This window comes from Pinus tabuliformis, chromosome 2_2, assembly GCF_031772625.1.
Source record: "Pinus tabuliformis cultivar Carrire ecotype Pingquan chromosome 2_2, CPIR1, whole genome shotgun sequence".
NCBI classification, from domain to species: Eukaryota; Viridiplantae; Streptophyta; class Pinopsida; order Pinales; family Pinaceae; genus Pinus; species Pinus tabuliformis.
In genome coordinates, this window is record NC_142300.1 from 650,833,240 (window position 1) to 650,844,504 (window position 11,265).

General features: G+C 37.2%; 1 pseudogene; it reads right to left on the bottom strand.

Annotated features, from left to right (window-relative positions):
- Window positions 1-1,965: 1,965 nt before the first annotated feature.
- Window positions 1,966-9,283, bottom strand: LOC149194298 (CBL-interacting protein kinase 23 pseudogene; annotated as a pseudogene).
- Window positions 9,284-11,265: the final 1,982 nt, after the last annotated feature.

Consider the following 11,265-nt stretch of genomic DNA (forward strand, 5'->3'; position numbering starts at 1 on the left):
CATATAATCCATCTTTTCATGAGTCTTGAAACACGTATCCTTAGTTAGAAATGGCTAGCCAAACGTGTAATAATTGTTTTTTTCATTCTGCATGTTAAATATATCCAAGACCTTTTCTATGTACTTACTCCGAGACAATGTTAATTTGTGATTTTTCCTGTCTCTAATTATTCTCATACCAAGGATTTGTTTTGTGCCACCGAAATCCTTCATTGCAAATGAATTTTCCAAATTTTCTTTGAGCACATTTATTTCCTGCATGTTAGACCTAGCAACAAGGATGTCATCTACATACAATAACAATATAATATAGATGCCATAATTTTTCCTTCTGAGATAAACACAACGATCAAAATGACATCTAGTATAACCTTGTTTAGACATAAACCTATCAAATTTTAGATACCACTACCATGGATCCTGTTTTAGGCCATACAAGATATTCTTTAACCTGCACACTAGTTTCTCCTTCCCTTTGACCCCATACCCTTGTGGTTTCTTCATATAGATATCTTCCTCCAAATCCCCATGGAGAAAGGTCATCTTTACATCTTACTGCTCAAGATGCAAATATTCTGCTGCTACTAGACTTAAAATAGTTTTTATTGAAGTCATTTTAACAACATGAGAAAATATTTCATCAAAGTCTATACCTTTCTTCTATGCAAATCCCTTGACCACAAGTATAGATTTATACCTTTTTCTACCTCCATCTTCTTCCTTCAACCTGTAATCCCATTTATTCTGCAATTTTGTTTTACCTGAAGGCAACCTGACTGAGTCCCAAGTCTGGTTATGTACTAAGAATTCCATCTCTTCTTTCATGGCTATCTCCCACTTCTTCCTGGTTTTGTACCTGCATTGCTTCTTCATAACATTCTGGTTCACCAGAGTCAGTCAACAATACATAATATAATGAAGGAGAGTATCATTCAGGTGGTCTATTTATCCTGGTAGATCTTCTAACACCACTTTAAGGTGTTTGAGTTGCCTATTGTTGTTGTTGTTGTTGTTGTTGTGGTTGTTTATCATTATGATTTTTAGCCACCTTTACTTTTACTATGATCTCATTAAGCACTGTGTATTCTCTATTTTCTTTTTCTTGTTTCTTTTCCTGCATTTGATCCTTATACAAGACCCTTTCATTGAATATGACATCTCTAATCCTAATTATTTTTTGATTTTCATAGTCATATAAGTGATAACCAAAATCATTAACCCCATATCCAATAAAGGTACATTTCTTTGATTTTTCCTCAATCTTTGTTATATTTTCTTTATTAATGTCGATAAAGGCTTCACAACCAAAAGTCATTAAAAATGAGCAGTTTACCTTTTTACCTGTCCATGCCTCCTTTGGAATACCACCATCCAAGGAACTTTAAGGCCCCTGGTTTATTAGATAAAAAGCACTATGTACAACATCTACCCAAAATTGTAAAGGAAATCGTACATGCAATCTCATGCACCTTGCATGCTCCATGATTGTTCTGTTAATCCTTTCTGACACACCATTTTCTTGTGTTGTTCCTGGAACTGTCTTCCCTCTGCAAAATCCATGCTGTGAACAATATTTATCTAACTCTTTGTTGCAATATTCTCCTCCATTTTCTGATCTGAGACACTTCAACTTCTTTCATGTCTCATCCTCAACCAAAGCTTTCTATTTCTTGAATGTATCATATACATTAGATTTATTTTGAATACAATAAATCTAGGTTTTCATAGTTGCATCATCAATAAAATTAACATAATAATGAGAGCCACTAAGATATCATACCTAAGCAGGTCCCCATACATTTGTATGCACAAGATCTATTTTTTTGCTATTCTTTTGTTTCCCAGCTCTAAGAAATCTAACTCTTTTTTGTTTTCCATAAACACAATTCTCACATAAATCCAAATCAACATACTTTAAACCTGGCAACAAATTTCTTCAAATCCTGTGATGTCACAATGTTTTATCTACTCCTGTGTAGGTTAAAAAATTAACAAAATTAGAAATATCATTGCATATATACAATGTACCAACATTTTCTCCTTTTTCTATTACAAGAGCTCCTTTAGTGACCTTACAGGCTTTATCTGTAAAAGTAGTTACACAACCTTCACCTCCCAACTGCCCTATTGAAATTATATTTTTCTTCAGATCTGGAACATGCATTACCTCCTTCAATATACATTGGTTTCCATTCTATTTCTTTATGAAAACTTTACCCATTCCAATGATTTTACAGGCTTTATCATCACCCAAACAAACCTGTCCAAAATCTCCTTGAACAGAATCATGAAATTGTTTCCTATCAGGTGTGGCATGGAATGAGGTCCCTAAATTTACCACCAGGACATCAATAATATTTTCTAATGAGAGAATACAATCATATCACAAGACATCACTTGTCACATTCATTTTATGATTGTTTTCTTGCTATGTGTTTCCTTCATTCCCCTTCCAAGACTTACAATCTTTCTTCAGGTGCCCTTTATTCCTACATTTTGAGCACATTATCCTTGATCTAGACTTGGATCTTCCTTTCCTTGACTTACCACGATATCATAGGCTCTTTCCTTTTTCCATTTTTCTACCCCTAGTCTCTGCAATGAAAGCATTACTTGATGTCCGATTGGAGCTTTTCCTTCACGTTTCCTTGCTAAGGATAGCACCAACGACATCATCAAACTTTAACTTACTAGAACCAGAGACAGAGTTACTAACAACCATAACTAATCCATTCCAACTTTCTCGCAATGATCATAGAAATAACAAAGCCCTAACTTCATCATCAAAATTTACTCGTACATAACTAATTGGTAACCGTATTAAATTCATTTAAATTATTAGCAATAAATCCACCTTCTAACGTCTTCATGTTAAATAAACGCTTCATGAGAAATGCCTTGTTTGAGGCCGAGGGTTTTTCATATAGTTTGGCCAATTCCATCATTAAACCCTTTGTTGTCGTTTCCTTTGAAATATTAAAGGCCACTGACGCTGCTAGGCACAACGGTATTGTTCCAAGTACCTTTTTGCCGAGAATATCCCATTTTGTGTCTGCCATACTCATTGAATTCTTTGTTTTTCCACTCAATGGTAGGTATAGATCTTTCTGATACAAATAATCTCCCATATTCATCTTCCACAACTGGTAGTTTTTGTCGTTAAATTTCTTGACCCTAAACCTACCATCTTCTGCCATTTCTCCCACTCAAACCAAGAACACTTCTCTCGTATGGGTCTAATAGCAAAAAAAACTATCAGCTCTGATACCAGTTGTTAGAAAAATATATATTACAGAGAAATGGAACATATAAAATATTACAAAACCAAAAACATAGAAAATTATAAAACAATAGAGACACAAATATACGTGGTTCATCCAATTTGGGCTACGTCCAAGGAGAAACGGCTAGTCCTTCTTTTTATACTATCCAACAAAATGAAGAGATACAACCTACAACAAATCCTCTGTAATTTCCTCTTTTCTCTCACACAATATCCTTTCTCTTTCTCGCTAAGAATACACATATACATAGTTACAATACAATTCCCTCATATAAATTGAGGGGTTTCCTTCTAGGGGAAAAAACATAAATTAAACATAACTTCTACTGTCAGAGCATCCACCTAATAAATGGCCAAGATTAACTACAAAATTACAATATTTTACAATGAAATTGTACATCTATTTTTAGCTTCAGGGGCACTCCCCGGACCCCCAGCTGAGGTGGATGGTCCCCCCTGCACCCTCTGTTATGAAACCAGCTCAAGAAAAGATATAAAATATAGATCAACGCCTTAGAATTCAGCCTCTTCAAGGGGGCAACCTCCTTTACATTACATAAATGAACAATTCTTGGATGATTCAAATGACAAAACCTCCTTTCTATATATAGGAGTCTAAGGAGTCACAATATAATCCAGCCGACCTAACAATAATAATATAAAGCCACAAAAATAACAATAGAGGGATTCTATGGGGCACAATAATAACAATATGGGGGCAATAGGGGCACAACAATATTAATAAGGGGTATAACTACAATAGTAATGGGGTAATCACTAGTATTATAGGGACCCAACATGCCCCTCTCCTTCAAAAAAGTGTTGTCCTCAACGCTTGAGTAGTTCTGGATACTTCTGCATAAAATTCTCATCCTCCCATGTGGAATCTTCAGCGGATAAGTTCTTCCACTTGATAAGATACTCTAAAATTGATTGATTTCGTAGTTGTCGAGTTCTTGTTTCTGTGACTGCTTCCGGTTCCAATATAATTTTTCCTTCCTCATCAAGCTCTGGCAATATTGTTTGAACTGGGAGCTTGTCGCCTATAACCTTCTTTAAACATGAAACATGGAAAACTGGGTGCAATCGAGAAGCTGCAGGAAGCTCCAATTTGTATGCCATAGTACCAATCTTTTGCAACACCCTGTACGGACCATAATACTTTGGTGATAATTTATTATCCTTCTTAGCTTGCTTGAGGGAGATTTGCTTATATGGTTGTAGCTGTAGTAATACCCAATCACCTACATCAAAAAAAATTTCACTGCGATGTTGATCTGCCTGTTGTTTCATTCTATTCTGTACCAACACGAGGTTATCCTTTCAAAAACAATGGGTCTTTCATCTTGCATTAGAACAGCACCAATTCCATTTCCTGAAGCATCACATTCCACAATAAAGGTTTTTGTGAAGCTTGGTGTAGCTAAGACCGGTGCTTGGCACATTGCCTCTTTAAGATGTTCAAATGCATGACCAAAAATTCATAATGACCCTTATGAGTTCTAAATGCTGTTTTCGGAATGTCTTCAGTCTTCATTCTAATTTGATGATATCTTGAACGAAGATCCAACTTGGTGAAGTAAATTGATCCATGCAATTCATCCAGTAAATCATCAATGACAGGAATCGGGAACTTATCTTTAATAGTGAGCTTGTTGAGCTCCCTATAATCTGGACGCATGCGCCATGATCCATCCTTCTTGTGCACCAATACTACTGGAGCAGAGAAAGAACTTTGACTCAGTTGAATTATACCAGCCTCTAGCATTTCTGCAACCATACGTTCAATTTCACTCTTTTGGACATAGGGATATCTGTACGGCCTGATGTTTTGAGGAACACTTCCTAGAATCAAACAAATAGCATGATCACGATCACGCATAGGTGGGACACCTTTGGGAGTCTCAAATACCTTGGAATGATTGTGCAGGACTTTTTGGAGATCTGGAGAAATAGATGATTCCGATGTGGAAACATCTAGTGAACATAATTGTGCAATTACACCTCTTTGCTCCTTTTTTAGAAGATTTGTCATACCATTGGAGCTGATTATCTTTCCTGGTTTCCCTACAATACCCCTTAATTCAACTTCCTTTCCTTCCGTAGAAAATTTGATGAAAAGTTCTTGAAAATTAAAAGCTATTGTACCCAAGGATTGTAGCCATTGGACTCCTAGTACAACATCAGCACCTCCCATTGGAATGGAAAGCATTGGGCTAGTCAATACATATTCTCCCATGAATAGCTTGATATTATGGCACTTTCCATAGAAATTTATTGTTCCTCCATTTGCAATCATCACTTGACATTGTGGTGCTAGATATAGGAAGCAATTCAATTCTTTTGCTACCTTACAATGAATAAAATTGTGGGTGCTTCCTGAATCAATCAACACTATTACCTTTGTTTTCTTGATTTGTCCTTGTATTTTGATGGTTTGAGGAGTGATAATTCCTGCCAATACATTACAAGATATGGTCGGATTTATTTGTTCTTCATATAGGCTTTGTTCTTGGAGTATATCCTCTTCTTTTGATCTTTCTTGCTCCTTTTCTTCTTCCTCTTCTCAATCTAGTAGAATAATTTCTTCTCAGCACACTTATGACCTTTAGTGTACTTGCTATCACAACTGTAACAAAGCCCTTTTGCTCTTTTTTATTCCAATTGTTGTGGTGTCAACCTTATAGGTTGTGGAAGACTAGGGGCCACAACACTTCCGTCTTTATAGTTGTGAATGGTATGCTTCTTGGTTGCCATAATTTTGCTTTCCATTTTTCTTGCTAACCTGAATGCCTTTTCTAATGAATCAGGTTCGCAAAGGCGAACATCATGTTGGATATTATCCTTTAAAGACCCTATGAACACATAAATCCTATGCTCCTCTGGAATATCTTTTACCCTTATGTTCAATTTTTGGAACTCCTCAATGTGCTCCATTATTGAACCCTTTTGTTTGAGGCTTATCAGTTGGCTAAAAAAAGTGTTGCTTTTTGTATCCTCATAATGTGCTATCAATTCTTCCGTAAAAATTGCCCAAATGATAAATTGTTTACGAGAGCAAAGCCATTGATACCATACAAACTGATTTGGTTCCAAATATAAAGTTGCCATACGTACATTTTGTGTGTTTTGCACATTATTGAGATCAAAGAATTGCTCCATCTATAATATCCATGTGGTGGGATCCTTGCCATCAAACTTCCTCATATCGATTTTTGGAACATGGTGAGTATTTGATCCAACATTAGAGTCTATGGAATCATGATTAAAATTTCTTTTGTTCTCATCATGAGTTTCCTTTAGTACCCTTTCACCCTTAGTGACCATTTCTTGTAGCAACTTATTCCTATTTATCTTCAATTCTTCCATCTTATCATCCATGCCATCAATTTTAGCGTCCATGCCATTCACCTTAGCTTCCATGCCATCCATCTTAGCTTCTACACCTTTCTTTAAACCATCCATCTTAGCTTCTACATCTTTCCTTAAGCCATCCATTTTAGATTCTGTTGCTTTTTGTGCAAGTGACACTCGTTGCACTTGTTCTTGTAATTTTGATATATCATATAACATTTCTTCTTCTTCTTCATGATTCATGCTAGAGCTTTCAGGTTCCTTACTAGGTGTTTGCATTTTCTTTCCTTGGGGCATCAGTTACCGATAATAATTCTCTACTATGCCCTTTGAATTCCTTCAAAATAAATTTTCAAACCAAGCTTAAGAAAAAATTTAAGAAAATCTACACACCTTTTTTCACTTTGTAGGAGCTTGATATTGCCTCTTGTTATCACAAAATCACAACTGAGGGCTGCAATCAAGCATGATTTCATGTAACTATTTCAACCAATCTTTAGACCAAAGATTAGCCTCTTTGATCAGAGAGGGCTCTCTCACAATTCTTGATAAAATACTTCAAACACTAGATGGCTAACTCTTTATTCACTTATGAAAGCATAACTGGTTGGAAACACATCAAACTGGCTCTCATTGGGCTATGGAGTCTATAATATCAAGTAAACAAGGAAAACACAGTGACCTCATGGAAATCAAGGCTCTTAGCATTACATGTCAAACATATTCCACCAACACATAGCTTGCTGTATACACAGGAAGTCAGAGCATATAATTATGAATTCTGAGTGATTGCATACAACAAAACCATAAAATAACATAAAGTATAACACATCATCACTACATTTGATCATGACAATCCTTCGAGAATCTTGAGAAGAGAATAACTCTGTTTTACTATTACTGTCAAAAAGGTCTTACAATGGCCCAAAACAACACTGTTTTTCTATAAAGTATCCAACCCCCTTTACATCCTAATTTCCTCTATTTATATGAATACATTCCTCCCTTTCTAGAGGGAGCTCGAAAGCCCTATTAACTACTCCTACATGCTACTAACTAATGCATTAATTAAAAACATGCTGGGTTGTAATTACATAAAGTCCAAATCAAACTAAAACACTAATTCTTTTCTCCTCGCAGGCTTGATGCTTTCTTGAATGCTGTGACAACTGTCCTCCTTTAGTTAAGTTGAGATGGTTGAGCTTACAGATGCGATGAATGCTGACTTGGGATGCTTGAAAGCGCTGATGCCTCATTTAATGACCAGAAGGTGTGCTCCTATTTGTCGGCTTCTGTCTCCCAACATTCTCCTAAAGTATAGCAGCCTGCTCCCCAAATGTTTTAATAACCCCAAATATGGAATGATGCCAGGCTTCTGATGTGCTGTAGGTGGTATTTGATAGACAGCTGTTCTTCTTCCTCAACTCCCACTCACCGTGTCAAACTAGCTGCTCACAGTATCACACTAACTGCCCTGCGCTTTAAATCACCACCTACAGCAGTTTCGTAGCGCGCTACGAAACTGCTGTGTGATTTAAAAACACAGTCCCCCTCACTGGTTTTCTGCTAACACTGTGCTACATTTATTAATGATCTTCCTCATTCCAACAAATGAACAACAATTTGCAAATAATCCTGTTTAGCTGCCAGGCTTCAATGTCAATAGCTTTTCCTAAAAACAAACTCAAACAGCATGCCCAGATTCCTCTGCTTTCTGGAGATACTTTTAGGCCTGCCGAAAGGTTCTTGTAAAACTTGTGAAATTCCAAGGTATCACCTCCAGCCTTGCAGACTTCAACCATAAAAAGAGAAGGAGCTACTTCAAATACCTCTGTAGCTACATTCAAATGACCCTTTCTTCCAGTCTTTGAACCTTGCATCTTCATCTTGTAATTTCTCTTTTGCACATTGAATCCAAGAGGCTTTCCAGCTTCCTCAATTTTTGATACTATCTCGTTTGCAGGGCGTTTAGATGCAAACCTCGTTTCTCGCTTAACCATACCCATGTCCATTTCAAAGAGATTGCCAAGATTGAGACCCTGGGACATGGAGATAAGTTCAAATGTATTCATCACCTCTGGTTTTGTTTCCCTTTTTTTCTGTAACAAGATGTTCTTCTGAATCATTGAAAACAGCATCAACATCATCCAGATTTACATCTTCTTCTTCATTAAACTTGGGTGGCTTATAACCTTTCTTGAACCATTCATTGTCTAAAATCTCAGGTACTGTAATTCGTGTCTTAGGGTTTGGGTCCAAAATCCTTGTAATTAATTTCTTTGCACCAGAAGAAAACCATGAAGGGCACGTAAAATCTGCTTTATATATCTTTTTATACAATGTCATAAGGTTTGGATCATCAAAAGGCAAGTAACCTGCCATTAAAACAAATAGGATGACACCACATGACCACAAGTCTGCAGTTGCCCCATCGTAACCTTTATCATTGATGACCTCAGGAGCAACATAATTGGGTGTTCTACAAGTAGTGTGAAGCAAACCGTCATCCCTGACTTGTTGAGACAGTGCACTTAGGCCAAAATCTGATACTTTAATATTTCCATATGTATCCAGAAGAAAATTTTTACCCACCGCACTATTACCAAGAATGACAGCTTTTAACAGAGTTCTTCTACGAGCTGACATGATGAGCTCGAGCTTATGTTAAATGAAGAAGGAGTCGAAAAGATCTAAACTGATTTATCTACTGATCACCTCTTGCAAATCTCGATCAACGAGCATCTTTTTCTGCTCTGATACATGCTCATGCTCGAAAAATCCTCTGCGCCTTTGGAACTGTCTTGTTAGGCGATTCCTTTGCAACTCGTATTCAACCTTGTGATCTCTTCCAAGCAGCAAAAAACTCTACTTGAAGTGACTTCAAACAGTTGCGCCCATACATCAAGCTATTATAATAGATATCACAGCTTCATTCACCGGTTCATATCACAGCTAGTTGCGTAGCTTCAAATAGATATATAGCGCATATATTTCCAATGAAAGTATTTATTTCAAGTGAACGAATTCCTGGAAACAGAATTGCCAGATGTCTCATTATAACAACAGTGACTATTGATCACCCCTGCCACCTGTTTGCGTAGAAAAAGAGGTCTTATGAAGCTAGGCCACGATGATAATGAGCTACGTCTCTTTCATCAAACACTTGCGCCCATACATTAAGCTATTCCATGAATTTGCCACGGGACCAAAAGACGTGTCTCTTCATAGACTCTAATAATCCCGAAGACAAATCTTCCAAAATTGATTCAACCTTCATATTGATAAGGTTCTGGCTTTTAGCTTCTTCGATCTTCGACATGAACACTTTCAGAACTGCATTCTTCATATCTGCCTTCGCCTCTTCCATATGGATATTGTCGGACAAAATGATACAAGTAATGCAGCGGCCTTAGCTCTTGGAAATCCCATTGTCCTTCCACAACTTTTCGCTCTGTTTGCCTTTGATAACGCGGGTTCAATCCTCCAAAATAGTGTAAGAGGCTCGAAAACATATGACGAAGGTCCAAAGCTATCAGACATAACTCAAATATTTTTGCATGATAAGTTACAACAGATGGTCTGTCCATTTTAGAAGCGACAACTGCTAGCATTTCAAAAATGGCTGAAACAGAAGCTTCTCCATTCTCTACAGCCTTTCCATAAACTCTAACAATCGGATCAAGCAAAAGCCGCACTGAGATCTTTTCAGACATGAGAATGCGGATTGAAGCAGCCTTTGTGCATACTGTTGAACCTGAGTCAGTAGTAAATTGTGAATGCAACACTAAAAGACCAACAATTTCTTCCAAGTATGGATTCAAAAACCCGCCCAGCTTCTGCACAATTGCTTCTAAAATACTAAGAACAGAAATCAAAAAGGCTCCCCCAGAAGCTGTGTTCCCTTCAAAGTCTGCCATCTTAGACACTGTTGCTTCTTTATATGAAGACAAGAAAACCCGCCATGTCTTCTTAAGGATATATTTAATAATGTGAGGAAGATGAGCCAATGCTTGTGGCCCCAGTTCAGTAACAAAAGAAGCTATGCAACGCAAGCAACCTGAGGAAAGGGCTACATCATTTGCTGTGAGATTTGCAACAACAGGACTAAGACAGTCACTAAAGGTACTGGGAAAGTTCCCTACAAATTTCTTTGCCAGGACATCTAATGTGGCAACTGCTGCAATTTTCGCTCTCACAGAGGAATCTTCTGGGGATCTCACAAATACCAGTATTTAAGGTGACAAATCATTCTTCAACCATTATGTGAACATTGAAATGATAGACTAAGAGGAAACAGAATAAGCAACCGGTGTATTAGAAAAGGCAGCAAAGCCTTGAGCCACTTCTCCATTACCACCTTGATTTATATTGCTGATGTAGTTCCAGTTAATAATTCACTTTAATCATTTGCTTCCATCCTTCTCATGCATTTGAATACAAGGTTTAACCCCTGAAGTCTGGGCCTTCAATGAAAACTCGAACAAATCCCCAGTTTCGTAGCACGCTACGAAACCACTCAAACAGGTAGCGCTGCGAAACTGCTGAAAAGAATTCAGGCGCTGCGAAAACACCCACTCTTTAAGCCAGGCTAAAAATTTTTAACTACAGCAATTTCAGTGATAACAGTG